Source organism: Prionailurus viverrinus, chromosome E2, assembly GCF_022837055.1.
Source record: "Prionailurus viverrinus isolate Anna chromosome E2, UM_Priviv_1.0, whole genome shotgun sequence".
In the NCBI taxonomy this organism is placed as follows: domain Eukaryota; kingdom Metazoa; phylum Chordata; class Mammalia; order Carnivora; family Felidae; genus Prionailurus; species Prionailurus viverrinus.
The window spans coordinates 8,481,014-8,499,394 of NC_062575.1; the positions used below are offsets into that span (position 1 = coordinate 8,481,014).

The 18,381-nt window shown below is 48.0% G+C and overlaps 1 protein-coding gene across 3 annotated transcripts in view; it reads left to right on the forward strand.

The window, feature by feature from the left end:
• Positions 1 to 18,381, forward strand: part of CDYL2 (chromodomain Y like 2) — a 173,196-nt gene that overhangs the window by 122,616 nt on the left and 32,199 nt on the right. The window lies entirely within an intron of this gene.

An 18,381-nucleotide genomic window follows, 5' to 3' on the forward strand; every position in this document is an offset into this window, starting at 1 on the left:
GCCAAAATCAAGAGTTAGATGCTTAATCGACTGAGCCACCCAGGCACCCCATTAATCCTTTCTTATATATGTTAACTCAGCCAGCGCTCATTGGGTGACTACCACGTACCAAAAAGCGTTTAGACAGGTAATTTCAGTGCCTTGTACCATGAAGAGATATGCCGGTGATATTGAGGAGCGGTGGGCAGGGATGCCTAAGCCAAGTTGGGAGTGGAGTTAGCAGACAGGGCTTCTTGGAGGAGGTGCTGCACAAGCAGAGTCTGATAGAATGAGCCAGAAAAAAGGCAGGGATGGTGGGGGTGATGACAGTAGGCACAGGGACATAGAGCCAGGGGTCCACATGTGGGTGCCGGGAGCCACATCGCAAGGAAGGTAGCAGTCCAGCTACTTCTGGACCAGCCCGCAGAGGAGGCTGAAGCTCCAGGGAATTCTCTGCGCAGTCGGGGTTGGCTAAAGACCCAGACAGGCGGGGCCTGCAGGAGGGAGGTGTTTTGGGCTCTTTCGGGAAGGGGCTGAGGAAGTCCTTCCCACAGCCCGCGCTGTGGCTCAAAGCCTGCCCGGTCCGGCCTGCCTCGCACCGTATTCACGCCTGTCTCCCTGTGCGCCACGTGCGTGTTCCCGTCCTGCCAGCTCTCGTGTGGGTGGTCGACCTCTCCTCCTCCTTTGGGCCTCACCCAAGAGGCGATTCCCCGAGCAAACCCTCCCGGACTCCCAGTGTAGACAGCTTTCAGTTAGTGCACGCTGAACAGTGTCTCTTCAGCGACAGCCCTTACCTCTGTGTCATGATCCCGGCCTGATTAGGTGGATAATCTCCGCCCCCCTCACTCCAGAAGATCCTGAGCTCCACGAGGGCAGGGCTGCCCTCTGTCTTGCTCACAGTTGTGTCTCTGGCACCTCACAACGCTGGGCACCTAGTAGGTGCTTAAGAAGTATCTGCCGAACGAGGGAGTGTATGTGTGAATGGACCAAAGAGAGAAAGCAAGAGTCCCTCACTGCTGTGAGGTGTGGGTCCTGGCCCAGGTCTACCCCCCTCACCCCATTCACTCATGTCAGCGTCCCCCCCCCCCCAACCTCGGGCTGTCCTGCGTGCTCACACTGGGCTCCCTGCTTCTGGGGACGTGTCACAGAGAGCTCATGTTTTGTCAGGGTCTGTAGCCACGAAAGATGTCTCTCTTTCCTTATCTGTCTGACAGTTGTTTTCACCATCTGCTGTGAGCGCCCTACTTGCTATGCTCCTTCTCCCTTAACAGTCACGCTGTCTCACAGGCTCTTAATTAAATGCCTGGGCTTTTCCCCCAACCCTCCACCCTGCCCCCCCCACCAAGGGTCCTGGGGATCCATTTCAGTAGACTGCATTTCATCTGGGTTGCATTTTCTGTGTTTTGTATTGACCTTTGCCGTGGAAGAGAAAACGTAGTGGACTTCTGAGTAGAAATCCCAGTTGCAGAAAGGGTTAGACTTCTCCTTTAAACTTGCTGCAAACTCTGGAGGCAGCATGGCCAGGAAGACATGGGAAGGGTGAGGATGGGCTTTGGAGACAGAGGGTCTGTTAGTCAAGTACAAAGTCTGCCTCTTGGGGAGCCGGTGACTCTAGGCAAATCTTGCCAGCTCAGGAGCCTCGATTTTCACCTCTGTGCTCTGGGAATCACAGTACGTACCACAGAAGATGAAATGGCGGGGTCTGGCTCCTGGTCAATGCTCAGTGAATGCCGACCTCTCTTCTTCCCCTTTGGTAGATGGTGGTGCTTCTGGGGCATGCTTTTGGCCCTACCGCCAGATGCCCTGCAGCTTTTTCGCGGACGCTAGGATATTCATCTTCATTCTGTGTGTAAACCAATAGGGCGAGTTCAGGAGGCTCCACTTCTGGGCAGGAGGATGACCAACCTCGTCACTTCCATCCCTGATGGAAGTCAAAGAGTCTTGAGTCTTCTCTCGCCATCTTGGTGACAATGGTCCTGGGTTGGAGGCTCCCGTCTCTAGGTGTGTGTTTTCTTCTATAATATAGAGATCTGGTGGGGTTTTCTTTTCTTTTTTTTTCTTTTCCCACCTTTGGCCTCTTTCTTGCTTGATTCCCTCCTACTTCTCCACCCTGGTGGAGAGTGAACTTGTGCTGTGTTCCTGGAGTTTAAACAAGATGTCCCCTTGCTGGCCTGGCTTCCCACCCACAACTCCTCACCTTCACTGGGTGGGAAAGAGAAACCAGAGTGCCAGACATGGTGTAGGATGGTGGGACTTCAGCTGTGTGTGAGGCATGATGAGGTCCTTGCCCAGCTCACCCTCTTGTGGGAAAGCCTGAGGAAGTACGCACACATTGCAGTGCATGGTGATGTGGGAACGCCCCGTGTGCGTGAGGGAGGGAGGGACCCGCCAGAATTAGGAGGTTAGAGGCCAGATTTGCAGGTGGAAGCAGGATCTGATCTGAGACCCGAAGGATGCGTGGAGTGTGGTCGGGCAGAGAGGAGAAGGAAGAATGGTCCAGACAGTAGAAACTGGGTCTTATTAAGATTTGTAGAAAATACATAACATCTACTTCAAACATCATCAATAAACTACGCTTGTGTTTTCTTCCTCAAACATTTAGTTACTGCTGTAAGCCAGGCACTGTGTACCCAGAAGTGGGTCACTCTTCTGGGAATGTGATGAATGACACAAGATGCTCACAGTTTAGGGAAGAAAAAAAATAAATGGGGAAAAGACAGATCAGTAATTTCCATACCATACCAAAATAGCCAGTGTTTGTTTATTGAGTCCATACTATGAGCTATACCCTGTTCTTTTTTTTTTAATTAAAAAAATTTTTTTTTCAATGTTTGTTTATTTTTGGGACAGAGAGAGACAGAGCATGAACGAGCGAGGGGCAGAGAGAGAGGGAGACACAGAATTGGAAACAGGCTCCAGGCTCCGAGCCATCAGCCCAGAGCCCGACGCAGGGCTCGAACTCACGGACCGTGAGATAGTGACCTGGCTGAAGTCGGACGCTTAACCGACTGCGCCACCCAGGTGCCCCATAGCTATACCCTGTTCTAAGCACCACATACATAGCAACTCAATTAATCCAGGAGGTGGGGCCTATGTCTCTCCCCATTTTACAGGTTAGGAAACTGAGGCATATGGAAGTGAAGTAATTCTGTGATCTATCGATCAGTAGATGGCTAGTCCAGGATTCAGATCCAGTTGGTCTGGCTCCAGACCAGTGTTCTTAATTGCTGCTGTTTTGCTTGAGGGATGGAGATACCTGGGAGCTCAGAGGAGAGCTACGTTAAGTTTGAAAATGATTCCTTGAGTGGGGCAGGGGGCACCTCCGTAGCTCAGTTGGTTGAGCATCCAACTTCAACTCAGGTCATGATCTTGCTCTCTCTTTTTCTCTCTCTCAAAAATAAATAAATAAACATTAAAAGAAAAGAAAATAATTTCTTGGGGTGCCCAGGTGGCTCAGTCGGTTGAGGATCCAACTCTTGATTTTGGCTCAGGTCAAGATTCCAGGGTCGTGGGATCGAACCCCATGTCAGGGTCAGGGTGGAACCCACTTAAGGTTCTCTCTCTGTTTCCCCCTTCCCGTCTCCCTGGTTCATGTATTCTCTCTCTCTCTCTTTCAAATAAAATTGAAAAAAAGAAAATGCTTTTTTTTTTTTAGCTTCTTGAGATCCCTTTTTCTACAATTCAGTTAAACAGGGGTTTCCTGGTGCCCCCTGCGTGCCGGGAGCTCGCCTCACCTTCCAGAGAATTTGAAGCTAACGAAACTGCGTAAGGAATCAGAAGGTCCCAGACGACCTGCTGCAAAGCCGGGTGTGCTGAGAAGTCAGGGGCTGGACGGTTGGCCAGCAGGCACTTGGGGCGGAATGGACAGCCGCCTGCAAGAGAGGTCTCTCGGGTGGCCCTGAGGGTCCCACGTGCAAGGTTGAGGGAAATGGCCAGGGTGCAGCTGAAGCAGTGGCCCGGAAGCAGGAAGTGCAGGGGGCACCTGAGGACTTCGAGCCGTCCCGGGAGGAGGGTGTTTTAGGGGCAGACAGGCGAGGCCAGCTGGCAGAGGTTGGGAGCAGAGCCACGGCAAGAGAGGATGAGAAAATGGGTTTTAAACAGAGTCCCTGTGCCCTTTGAACACCCTGGGGAGCCCCTCCGAGGTCTAGGATTCTGGCCTGATGGTGCTTTGAGGGTGGGCGTGGCTCTGGAAGGGTTTTAGCACCGGAGACGTGATGTGAGCCGTGGAAGAAGTTATTTTTCATCAGGTCTTTTTGCATATTGCATCCATGCTTGGCTCTCCTGTTTGAAGCATTTCGTCATCTGGCCATAAGCGTAAGATGTACGCTCCATCCCTCCCAGCAGTTCTAAGTAATCTTGGAACCTCAGCTTTCCTAAGATGCATGGTGTGTCAGGAGGCATCATTATAACATGCCAGATGATGGCTAACATTGCTATGTATGATTTTTAAAAATCTACCTGCCATTTTGGGCTTGGCTCTTGAGTTCGGGGACAGTTAAGGGTCAGGACAGTGACCAGCCATGAAATAAGCATAAATATATTGAGTTCAGGTGCAGGTCAGGCACTCTGAACTCTCGGGACATCAGTGGGTGCAGTGATTTGGGGGGGTCTTTTCAACTGCAGCCCCCACCCCCTACTTCCGAAGGTCCTGACCTCTGAACCATGCTTCTGTTGAAAGATGCTGCTGAGTCTGATTCCTCCAGACATGTGATGTGCTGGACACATAAACGTTGCACCTCCCCTCCACCCTTCCCCTCTCAGCGTGCTCTCAGAATGGTCCACAACGCTTTAGGGATCTTGGGTGAGTCAACCACAGACCAGGAAACGGCTCTCATGCACAAGAACTATCACTTTCTCTTCTGAGAACTGCAGCTGGAAAACCCTGATCCTGCAGTCAACGAAGAGGTGGCTTTGCTTAACTGTGGAACTGATGTGTCCTCTCAGTGCCTGCACACAGTGTCTGGTAGACAGCAGTGCTGTGCTCCGGTGTGAACTGCCCTTAAGGTGGTCCCAGCCCTCCCTTCTCTCTCTGGAACTGCTGACGGAGACTGGAGCAGTGGGAAGGATGGGCAGGAAGGGCCATGCCCAGGCTTGCATCTTCCTGTGAGGCCAGCAGCACCATCCCTACCCTGCTCTCCAGCCTTTGGTGCCCCATCTCTCCTTCCATCAGGGGACAGAAACTTCTATAGGACTTCCATTGTATGTGTAGCACTTACTCAGTTATCCACTCGTTCACTGGTTTAGCAATGACTGAGGCACTTCTGTGTGTTGGGCGCACTGGTTCTGGAGATTTAAGAATGACTGTCTCACTTGATGAGTTCAAGCCCCACGTCGGGCTCTGTGCTGACAGCTCAGAGCCTGGAGCTTGCTTTGGATTCTATGTCTCCCTCTCTCTCTCTGCTCCTTCCTCTCTCTCTCTCTCTCTCCATATGTGTGTGTGTGTGTGTGTGTGTGTGTGTGTGTGTGTGTGTGTGTGTGTGTTTGCGTGTGTGTGTATACTTACATAAAAAATAAACATAAAAATAAACACAAAACATAAACATAAAATTTTTTTAACTAAAAAAAAAAAGAATGACCAACACGGCCCTTGTCCTTATGAATCTGGCTGAGGGTGAGGAGAGAGTCAGATATGTGAGAAAAGGTATGTTAGGATTCCCAAGGTGAGCAAGATAATTATGCTGCAGCATGGTTACCCGCACTGTCCAATATTGGGGCTATGGGTCACGTGTTTAGATTTCAGTGAATTGAAATTAAACAAAAATTTTAAAGTGTCAATAGCCATATGCGACTATTGACTACTGTGTTGGGCAGTGCAGATATAGAACATGTCCATCGTTGCAGGATGTTCTGTTAGACAACATAGAATGTGGGATCCCTGTCTGGTTTTGCCCATCAGTGTGTCCCAGGTGCCAGGCACGTCATAGGCACTCACTAATTACGTGCCAAATGGACGGTGGAAGGTAGAGTAAAGAAAGCCTGTAAAAAAAAGAAAAGAAAAGAAGGATGTATAAACAGCCACAAGAAGAGGGGGAGCTTCCCTGGAAGAATTCCCGAGCAGGTAAGAGCGGAGCTGCATTGAGAGGGGCGAGACCTTCAGCAGTTGGGCCTTCCAGTACAGAGAAGGGCTCCGGTGTCTCCACCTCTTCCTTCTGTGTGCTGATGGCTCCGACCGCGAATGGTGTTACTACTTTCTGTGCAAGGGAAGGAACATTCATAGCACTCACACTGCTCTCTTTTTCTGGGCGTCTCAGAAGTGAGATCTCGCTCGGCTGCGGTGAGGCAGAAGGCCTAGGTGGGATATGAGTCATCTAGGTGTGAGATCAACCTGATTTCAGAAAACAAATGTTTTTCTGCACGGGACTAATACACAGGTGTGGGAGCGTGACCAACACATTGAGCAATGAATACGGAATGCGTCCCAACGTCACAAGTGTTAATTATGAGGTTGGCACGTAGCATGATGGGGTTGCTCCATTTGTTTGTCACTCATTCGTTTCGCCAATGAATGCTCTGCAGAGCCGTTGCTGTGTACCAGGCACTGGGCTCTGTCTTCTAGCCACAGAGGTGAGCAGCTCTCAGACTCATCCCCAAAGAGTTCAGTGGGGGCATCAGGCAAGTGTACAGATGATGATAATCCAGCAAAATGAGCTTGGCTTGGGAACAGCATCACATGACACACGACACCAGGTGTCGTGTCCAAATTTTCCTTCCTGCATTGTTGAGCAAAGACTGAGCTCTTTGGAAGAAAAGCAGAGCCAACACCAGCTGGAGGGCCCAAGACTAGTGTTAGGTTTGAGTCTTGGTGCTTGAATTAAGTGTCAAGTTTGAAATCAAGATGCCGGAGGTTGAACCCTATCCTGGAACTTCCTGATGGCACAGTGACCTTGGCTTTTGGTTTTCTCTTCTGTAAAATAGGGGTAAAATAATGCTTTACAGGGCTGTTGTTAGAATTGGATGAGGGAAGCTACGTGAATCACATAGTAAGCCCCCTACAAAATATAGGTATTGCATATGGTGAGCCATTGAGAGAAAGGATTGAGGATGAAGCTTCCTGACCCTGAAGTCTCCATTTTGGTTTGTTCTGGGCAGGTGTAGATCTCTCCTAACCCCACTGTCCATGATAACCAAAGAGCTGCCTGAATTTCTGTGAAAGACCACGTTAAGAGTGGAAGCAGCATGGACAGTACATCCCTCAGTTGGTGGTAGCATCCTCTGTGATCTGTCTAAAGTGCCCCTTCCTTCTTCCCTGTCCAGAGGAAGCCTGGTGCTCTTTTGTGCCTGACGTTTGACATGGTCTTGGTGTGGAAATTGGGCAAAGACCCTGAGTCCTGCCTGGCCTGGCTATGTTTCCTGAAAACTGATCCTATATGGTACAAGTCTCCTGCGGTCCATCCCTTATCTGTCCAGTCCTCTGTGGCCCCCTCCAGCCCTTTGCCTCTGCCTTCCCCCATCCCAGGGCAGGTTCTGTGTTTTTCTCTTTTTCTTTCTGTATCTTGCAAACTGTAGGGCATTTCCTGACACATCTTTCTTTCCTCCTGCACATTGACAACCGCATGCCATTTCTTGGTACTTTCAGAGTTGTTCCTCCGTTTCTCGGTTGATTGGCCAGGTTTCCTTCTCCCTGTAGCTGAGCTAAGATGACCTTTTCTGGCTTGAAGGGTCCCTCCCTAGGGAATCCTTCACACACCCGGATTCTTTCATCTGATTATCCCTATCTTTTAATATATTAATCTAATCTTCTCTCAGATTAATGTGATTACTAATATATATTTGGTTTTTTTCTTTTATTTTGCTCAACTATGAAGTTTTTTTCAAACAAATATGATGTCCTCCTATTGAATATAGCAAGGAGGACACTAATTGGCTTTAAATTCTCATTGGACATCTTGTTTTTTGTTTTGTGCACCCCATGTTATTAAACACCAAAGATTATGTTTATTATTTTTATAGCCAGTCATCACATTTATTGAAATTTTTTAAGGCTAACTTTGTTTCTTGTGTCCTATGTCTCCCTTTGAATTAACTGTTTTATATGGTGAAGTTTCTCTTTATAGTTCCTCCAGACTCTGATATATAAATGCTGTTAGCAGTGGGATATCTGAAAATGCCCATTTACTCAGGCCTTTAAATGTTGTTTTAGCTGGGTATAAAGTTCTTGGTTGACATTGTATTCTTAGCATTCCGTTGGTAGAAGTTCCTTTTTCTTTCCAGGCTAGTGTTATCGCTGTTGCTATCAGTCTGTCAACCCTTTTTGATAATGTGGGTTTTTTTCCTCTAGGCTGCATTTTAAGATCTTTACCCATGACATTCTGCAGTTTCATTATCATTTGTCTCTTTATCTTGCTTAATAACCAGAGTGCTCTTTCAAACTGAGAACTTGAATTCTTTTTAAAGTTCTAGAAAACACTCAGCTATTGTCTCTTCAAATACTCATTTTCTTTTTTTCTTAAATGTTTATTTATTTTGAGAGTGAGAGAGAGTATATGCATGAGTGGTGGGGGGTGGCAGAGAGAGAGGGAGAGATAGAATCTAACGCAGGCTGCAGGCTCCACACTCAGCGCAGAGCCCAGCATGGAACTTGATCTCACAATCGTGAGATCATGACCTGAGCTGAAATCAAGAGGTGGATGCTTAACCGACTGAGCCACTCAGGTGCTCCTCAAATATTCTTTTCTTACAGTTACCCCATGTATGGAATTTTAGTTTGATTCTTACTTGCAGGATATTTGTTTTTAAATGTGTATTTAACTTTTTGTTGTAAAGTAATTTGAAGCTTACAGGGGCGGCTGGGTGGCTCAATCATTTGAGCATCAGACTCTTGATTTTGGCTCAGGTCATGGTCCCAGAGTCGTGGGATCGAGCCCCTCATTGGGCTCTGTGCTGGGTGTGGAGCCTGCTTAAGATTCTCTCTCCCCCTCCCTTTACCCCTCCCTACAACTTGTGTGCTTTGTCTCTCTCTCTCTCTCTCTCTCAACTAAATAAATAAATAAATAAATAAATAAATAAATAAATAAATAAAGTAATGAAGTAATGAAGTAATTTAAAGTTTACAGAAAGCATTGTAAAGAAGCTCTTTTCAATTCATCAGGCTTTTATTTAAAAAAAAATGTTTTAATGTTTATTTATTTCTGAGACAAAGAGAGACAGAGCATGAGTGGGGGAGTGGCAGAGAGAGAGGGAGACACAGAATCTGAAGTAGGCTCCAGGCTCTGAGCTTGTCAGCAAAGAGCCCGACGTGGGGCTCGAACTCACAAACTGTGAGATCGTGACCTCAGCTGAAGTCAGTCACTCAACCGACTGAGCCACCCAGGCGCCCCTCAGTTCATCAGGTTTTTTAATATTTTACCATGTTTGCCCTCTCTTGGTACATATGTTTATGTACATATATGTATATGTTTAGATATAGACTCACATACATATATACTCATAAGTTATGATAAATGATTATACAAATTTTATATAGATTATTGTTCTTTTTCTGAACTATTTGAGTATGGATTACATACATCATGCCCCCCATAGTAATCTTTTTTTCTTTAAAAAAATTTTTTTTACGTTTATTTATTTATTTATTTATTTAAAAAAAAAATTTTTTTTTTCAACGTTTATTTATTTTTGGGACAGAGAGAGACACAGCATGAACGGGGGAGGGGCAGAGAGAGAGGGAGACACAGAGTCGGAAACAGGCTCCAGGCGCTGAGCCATCAGCCCAGAGCCCGACGCGGGGCTCGAACTCACAGACCGCGAGATCGTGACCTGGCTGAAGTCGGACGCTTAACCGACTGCGCCACCCAGGTGCCCCTACGTTTATTTATTTTTGAGAGACAGAGAGAGACAGAGCATGAGTAGGGGAGGGGCAGAGAGAGACATACACACACAGAATCCGAAGCAGGCTCCAGGCTCTGAGCTGTCAGCACAGAGCCCTACATGGGGCCCAAACTCACAAGCCATGAGATTATGACCTGAGCTGAAGTTGGACGCCCAAACGACTGAGCCACCCAGGTGCCCCAGTATGGGTATTTTCTAAGAAAAAGGATATTCTCTTAAGTCAACACAGTACAGTTGTGAAGTTCAGAAATTTAACATCGATACAATACTTTAATCTATGATCCACATTCCAAGTTTTCCTATTATTCCCCAAATTTCTTGCATTCTAATCCCACTGAATTCTTCCTCTCCTTCCCCCATTTCATATTCTTTTGACCCTTCTTTCATCGAGAGAACGCTGTCTGTCCACAACATCGTGCATTTACTTGTTTGCTCAACCCTAGACTGCCTATAAAATAGTTTTGGAACTGATCCACCCTTACTACTATGCAAACCAACACACTAAGGAGAGTTCAAGGTTTGTTTGAGGGTATATAAGTCGTAATATTGCATTCAAAAGTCATTCATATTGGCTCTCTATTCTCCCCCTGTGTACCTCTGTTATTCATTTGAAATATGATTAAATTCCTTTCTTTTGATTTATGTTCAGTTTCTTTTTCTTCATCCTTATTGATTTTATTTTCTTGACGTGCTTTAATATATTTCGGGGACTTAAAAAGACACACTCAGAGAAGTGTCAGCCCTCCTTCACCCCTTCTTCTCTTCTCTCTGCCAACCACTTGTGCTTGGGTAACCAGTTTCATTGTCTCCTGGTTTATTCCTCCTGTATTTCTTTTTGAAAAAAAAATCAGATTTATCCATTTCCCCTTTCTTCTCCTTTTTAAAGCTTATTTGTTTATTTTGAGAGAACATGAGCACAGGAGGGGCAGAGAGAGAGTGGGAGAGAGAGAATCCCAAGCTGACTCCACACTGTCATTGCAGAGCCCGACGGGGGGTTTGAACTCATGAACTGTGAGATCATGGTCTAAGCCGAAGTCAAGAGTCCACTCAAATGAGTGAGCCACCCTGGCACCCCTCCCCTTTTTTCTTACCCTAAAGGTAAAGTACTTTTGTACCTTGTCTTTCTCCATGTGAAGATATATTTTGGAAACTGTGTCCTATTAGTTCATGGAGAAAGAGCTCATTCGTTTTTTTGTTTACAGCTGTGTAGTATTCCATTGTGTGGATGCACCCTAGTACTTCTCCAATCTCTGCTTGGATATTATTTAGATAGTTTCCAACATTTTGAAATTGCAAATAGTGCTGTAAGGAGTCACCTTAAACATATATTTTTGTGTTGTTAGAGGTGTATGTTCATGTCACATTTCTAGAATTGGATTGGTGGGTTGAGCGTAAGCGCATAAATAGTTTTGTCACGTGTTGCCAAATTCCCTCCTATCACTGTTGTGCCATTTTGCCTTCTACCCACAATTAAGAGAGTGCCCAACTCCTCACATCCTCTCTGGCAGAATGTGGTGTTAGGATTTTGAACTTTTGCCAAGCAGGTGGCTGAGAAATGGCATCTCCATGGGGCGCCTGGGTGGCGCAGTCGGTTAAGCGTCCGACTTCAGCCAGGTCACGATCTCGCAGTCCGTGAGTTCGAGCCCCGCGTCATGCTCTGGGCTGATGGCTCAGAGCCTGGAGCCTGTTTCCGATTCTGTGTCTCCCTCTCTCTCTGCCCCTCCCCCGTTCATGCTCTGTCTCTCTCTGTCCCAAAAATAAATAAACGTTGAAAAAAAAAAAAAAGAAATGGCATCTCCATATAGTTTTAATTTTTACTCCATTAGTACGGGTTTTAATTTGCATTATTAAAGGAAGTTGAGGTCTTATGTTTAAGGGCCATTTTCATGTAATATTTGTGAATCCCTGCCCATATCTTCTGTCTTTACTAAAGGAGGAATTTGAGGGCTTCTGTCTCCAGTCTGTGAAACTTCTTATGGAGGGGGGGCACATGAGTGATTCTGTTGGTTAAGCAACCTCCTGTTGATTTCAGCTCAGGTCATGATCTCACCGTTTTTGAGTTCAAGCCCTGCATCAGGCTCCGTGCTGGCAGTGTGTGGAGGCTGCTTGGGATTCTCTGTTTCCCTCCCCCCTCTCTCTCTGTCCCTCTGCATGCTGTCTCTCTTGCTTTCAAAAATAAATAAATAAAACTTCAAAAAATAAATAGGGGGGCGCCTGGGTGGCGCAGTCAGTTAAGCGTCCGACTTCAGGCAGGTCACGATCTCGCGGTCCGTGAGTTCGAGCCCCGCGTCGGGCTCTGGGCTGATGGCTCGGAGCCTGGAGCCTGTTTCCGATTCTGTGTCTCCCTCTCTCTCTGCCCCTCCCCCGTTCATGCTGTGTCTCTCTCTGTCCCAAAAATAAATAAACGTTGAAAAAATAAATAAATAAATAGGGACACTTGGGTGGCTTAGTCGATTAAGGGTCCCACTCTGGATTTCAGTTCAAGTCATGATCTCATGGTTTATGACTTCGAGCCCCATGTCAAGCTCTGTGCTAAGAGTGTAGAGCCTGCTTGGGTTTCTCTCTGTCTCTCTCTCTCTCTCCCTCCACTTCTGTCTGTCTCTCTTTCAAAAATAAACTTAAATTTTTTTTAATTAAAAAAGTACGTAAATAAAACTTCTTACAGCGTGGGAATCTTAGCTTTCTATCTGTGATATGGAAATCCTTTTCTCCCGTTAGCTGTTTACTTTTTCATTTGTTCTTTACCTTTTTGTTTTTTCTGTTTGCTTTTGTCTGAGAATTTCTTGTTTATTGTCAATGAATGTGTTTTTGTTTTGTTTTTTTTTTCCTTGCACCTGTCACTTTGAATATTTGAGGCATTCCTGTTTTAAAGTCCTTGTCACATCATTCCTTGATACTCATTTCATCTTCTTCGGAGCAATTTATGTCACAAGCGTTGATATTGTTGGCAAGGTTTCTAAGCATGTCTTCAGGTTTGGGGATTCTGGTGTATGGGCTCGTTCCAAGAGGGGGGTCTTTGTTTTGTTTTTCTTTGCTTTCTCTCCCCCTGCACCCCTGTAACAGTTGGTGTTTGCCTCCACCTGGCCCAGAGCTGCCGACAGAGCCGTGGTCGTGGACGTGGTCGTGTTACTGCTGTTCTGTCTTCACGGAGGGGACCTCATGCCACCCCCTGGCGTCCGGCCGTGGGCCTGGGTCCCCTCTCCCGTCTCGCGTGGGACCCTGGTGTGTGCCGTCCTCGAGTGTGCTTCCTGCCCGGCGCTCCCGGCCCCACGTAGTGCTTTGTGTTGACATTCTGCCTGTCACGCACAGAGATGATTATCTTGTTTGTGAGTCCAGTATTTATCTGCCACTTCCGCGTGCTTGGAGCAGAGGGGCTGTGTCAGGGCGTGATTTTATGGAAACTTCTTCACGTCAAATACTCCTTTGTGCTTAGTCTGAAGGAAGGAATGTGGGAAGGTTTGAAGGGAAAAGAAGGAAGGAAACTGTCCTATGTCCCAGGAATGCAGCTGACATCACTTCCTTTCATGGGCCACAGTCCCGTGAGGCAGGAATGTTTTTTCCCAGTCCACAGGAGGGAAAGGGGGCCCGGAGTGGGTGAGTGAGCCACCCAGCCTCGCAACTCATGAGAGGGAGTGTGGGGTGTATACGCTGGCCCTTTATTGGGTTTCACCCTGACTTATGGGTTCACAGTCTGCTCTGTGCCTGGAATGCCACCTCCTGGGTTTGTGCCTTAGCCTTAGGGGCTGGGAGGACATGGCCGGGAGGACTCACCAGTTCATGCCTCTTTTTTGCAACGACTTGGGGTCCTTCCACTAACATCTGTGACGTGCCTAGGGTGAGCCGGGCACTTGCTAACCTCATATTAGTTCTTCAGCTGAACCCAGAACAACCCGGGGCTCCTGGGTGGCTCGGTCGGTTAAGCGCTCGACTTTTGATCTAGGCTCACGTCACGATCTCACCGTTCGTGGGCTCGAGCCCCGAGTCTGCGCTCACAGCACAGAGGCTGCTCGAGATTGTCTCTCTCCCTCTCTCTCTACCCCTCCTCGGCTCACACATGTGCACCCCCCCCCAAAATAAATAAATAAACTAAAAAAAAAAACCCAACCTCGAAAAGCAGGTACTGTGAGCCTCATGTTATCATCAAGGAGACTCGTGCTCAGGAGCTCACGTGGCTTCTTAGCTTCTCGCAGGTACCAAACACAGGCTGGGGTGTCCATGCTTCTGGCATGTTGTGTTTCCCCCGGTGTCTTCCTGGTCCGCCTGCCAGTTTTGGGAAGTGTGATGCCCCTGAAGGGGAGACGCTTTGAGGGCAGAGTCCGAGGGGCTCTGGGGTGCAACTGTCCTCTGCATCTCCGAAAATGCAGGGCCATGTTAGCCACTCAGGTTCCATGTGAATTCAGGCCCTGGGCCCTGGGGGGGCCCAGAGATGGTGCACCTTCCGAGTCACCATCAGAGGTCTGAGCCCAGGGTCCTGATAGAGGATAAACAGGTCTGTTTTCCTCAGAACGTTTTATAGTTTATTTGGTCAGATGGTCTTTTGGGGGTTGGTTTTCCTGTGCAGACGGCCATGCAGAGAGGCCATGGGCATTGAATTCAGAGGCCCCTGCCCCTATTAGTTTCCATTTTGTCTCCTGTATTTTCCCATCTGTCACTATTTTATTTAGGTAGTAGTTTGCTTGTTTCCTTTTCATCTCCTGCACACGAAGCAAAGTCTGTGAGGTCAGGGTGAATAAATACAATGAGGGAGAGCTGGGCTCCAATCCTGTCTGTACCATGGAAAACCTTTGTGGCTTCCTGCAAAGTTGCTCACTTTTCCTTACCTGCAAAACGGACACAGAATGGCACTTTACCTAGGACTGCTGAGAAATTCGTAGACCTCACATAGAGCTGCTCACAAAAGGTAAACCCCATCTCCTCCTCTCTAATAGAATTGTAAATTAGCGCCTTGACCTGGTTGGGGGACAGGAGGACTCGGGTCAAACCTCTCCCAGCTCTGGAAGGCGCTGACATGCAAGGGCCCCGGAGCTTCTGACTTGTCACCGGCGGGAACCAGTGTCCTCCGAGAGGCGCTTCTGCGACGTGCTAACATCCGCCAGCAGGGCCGTGGCACGGGCCCTGTGCCCGTGGCACACGATCTGCCTGGGCTCTACAGAAACCAGGGCCAGCTCCAATTAGGAAGCTCTGGCGGGGAGCTGAAGATTTTGAGGTTAACCCTGAAGAAACAGCTCCCTCTACACCCGCCTTTTAATTAAATGCTCACGTTTACTTTCCGGAGTTCATGGAGTCGTTTCACCTGCATCGCGGGGCTTGACGAAGCCCGGTTGCCTTGAGTAACAGAAAAGTACAAAAGGAGGAGGCTTCAAGGAAGCTGTGGGACAACACGGGCCTGATGCTTCTGTGCCCCTTTGTGGCTGATCGCTCACCTCGATAGGGACCCAGCAGGCGGAAGGAGGGGTCCAGGGAACCATTTCTGCTCCCTGCCTTGGCCTTGGTTCTTGAGATCCCGAGACCCACCTAAGTAAGGATGTGAGTCCATCCCTAGGGTGACCCAAGACTCCAGGGGCCAAGGAACAATTCCTGTAGACTTCTTGGTGCACAGGTAGTAGGCTGGGCTATGCTGTGTGTGCCAGCATCGTGCCCTTAAGACCCTTGCAGTATTGTTGGAGAGACAGGGTTCATGCAGAAAATATTACCGGAATACTTTCGTGCTGAGCAGGGTGATAATGACTATAAAGCAAGTAAGAGCCACCATCTATTCATTGCTTATTATATCCTGGGTCCTTTACTTCTTTTTTTTTTTTTTTAATTTTTTTTTCAACGTTTATTTTTATTTTTGGGACAGAGAGAGACAGAGCATGAACGGGGAAGGGGCAGAGAGAGAGGAAGACACAGAATTGGATACAGGCTCCAGGCTCCGAGCCATCAGCCCAGAGCCCGACGCGGGGCTCGAACTCACGGACTGCGAGATCGTGACCTGGCTGAAGTCGGACGCTTAACCGACTGTGCCACCCAGGCGCCCCATCCCGGGTCCTTTAAATATATTCTCTCTTTTAAAAAAAAATTTATTTATTTTATTAAAACAGTTTTTTAAAGTTTATTTATTTATTTTGACAGAGACAGAGACAGAGACCGTGTGAGTGGGGGAAGGGGCAGAGAGAGAGGGAAAGAGAGAGAATCCCAAGCAGGCTCAAACTCAGGAAACTGTCAGATCATGACCTGGGCCAAAACCAAGAGTTGAATGCTTAACCGACTGAGCCACCCAGGCGCCCCAGATGTGTTCTCTCTTGTAATACTCATAACCTGCTCTTGGAGGGTCAGCAAAAGGCATGTTCGCTCTGTCCATGCAGTCGTTTTCTGAGGGTGGGGGCCGGCTTCCGGTCGCGTCCCAGCATCCCTGCCAAAAAAGGTTCCAACAATGGTCCACACGTAATAAGTCCCTCTGTGTGTCTCCTTGTGCCCCTCCTCCTACACCACGGCAGCCCATCCTACGTGGGTCGGTCAGCCACCACCCCGGGCAGAGATGGTGACACTCCACACGATTTTCAGACCTTCGCCAGCGCTCAAGCATGGGGCTCACTCGACATCAGGGAGGCGCCTGGCGATGGACGACCCCCTGGGTTGTCTGGACCCTGGTTTTCAAAGCCTGGATGTTGAAGCAGTGGTGGCAGTTTGGGATGGGCCCAGCAGGTGGATTTTTAACAGTTCTTCAGGTGCTCCTGATGTATGTTTAAGCGTAAGAGCCACTGGCCCGGGTTCTCAAACCTGCCTGCCTGTCAGAATTGCCTGAGAACTGTTTTGTGGGGTTTTAAAAATTTTTTGTTACTAACTTAATTTTAAAATAAAGGAAAACTTTTAAAACCGCTTTAGATTTGCAGAGATATTGGGACGATAATACAGAGAGTTCGTCTACACGCCACACTCTGCTTCCTCCCAACGTCTTACGTTAGTGACGCATTTGCTACAGCGACGAACCAGTAACAATGCATTGTTATCAACCGAAGTCCATGCTTTATTCGGCTTTCCGCAGTTGTTGCTTAACATCTGTTCCAGAAACCGTTCTTGGGATTGTCGTGTTTCCTTAGGTTCCTCTGGGCTGTGACAGTTTCTCCGACATTCCTGGTTTTTGATGACCTTGACAGTTTTGAAGCATACTGATTAAGTGTTCTGTACAGTGCCCCTCAATTTGGATTTGTGCGACCTTTTACTCCTGCCTAGACCGGAGTTGTGGGTTTGGGGGAGGAAGACCGCACACGTCGTGACGGCACACGCCGTCGCCGTTAACTCATCGCGGTTGATGTTGGTCTTTGTCACCTGGTGGTGGGGGACACTTTGACTTCTCCATCTGCCCCAGTCAGGTGTCCCCACTGTCCAGCTACTGCTCCCGACCCCAAACTTTCCACACTGTGCCGTGTGGAAGGAAGTCACGGGGCACAACCCGCACCTATAGAGTGGGCACTCAGGCTCCACCTCCCTGTGGGCAGAGAGTCTCCGTAAACTATTGGGAATTCTTGTGCCTGGGAGACTCGCCTCTTCTCTCCCATTTATTTATTAATGTAATGATTTACTAACGACATTATGGACTCCTGGATATTGATTTTGTACTTCCGGTTAGAATGCAAATACTCCTTTGTTGTGTGGCTCAAGTTGGTGCAGCGTTGGCCGTTGGGAGCTCTTTGGATCGGCTCCCCACATGCCTCATCGTTGGGGAGGTTATTTTTTTATTTTTTATTTTATTTTTTGCTACTTCATTCCTTTCCAGCCACTACAAGCTTATCTCATGTGTTTCCTGCCCCAGGCCTGGAGTCAGCCATTTCTCCAGGGAGTCCTGGTTCCTTTTGTTGAGAATTGCATCAGAGACCACCATCTGGGCCCTAGGTGTGCCCACTGCTGTTGGGATGTCACTGGTTCTGGGCCCTCTCCGCTGACAGAGCAAGGACATACACGCACGTCTACTAACCTTTGTACGCACACATACCTGTAACTAACAATGTAACTGTCTATACCAGTATTGAGCTAAGCGTGATGCCTTCCACTCTGAATCCACTATCCCATGGATCGTTCTAGACCCCGCCCCTCGCCTATCTAAAGCCTTATACTCCAGGCGGTCAGACGTGTGGATCCTACCATCTGCCATCCATTTACTGAATTGTCCAGTTCCAGCATGCCTGGATAACGGTATCAGAATTCTGAACACTCCCCCACCTCCTTAGGAATCGGCTTTGCCAACTACAGTACAGCATTTCTCTAGCAGGCTGTTTTGCCTTTCGTTTTTACAGACTCCAGTCATTCCTAGAGTTTCTGAGGTGCTGAGGCACTCCTGCCCCCTTCAGTGAGATTGTTTCTTTTCTTTCTTTTTTTTAATGTTTATTTTTGAGAGAGAGAGAGACATAGAGAGAGACAGAGACAGAGCATGAGTGGGGGAGGAGCATAGAGAGAGAGGGAGGCACAGAATCCGAAGCAGGCTCCAGGCTCTGAGCTGTCAGCACAGAGCCCAACACGGGGCTTGAACCCATGGACGGCGAGATCATGACCTGAGCCAAAGTCGGATGCCCAACCAACTGAGCCACCCAGGCG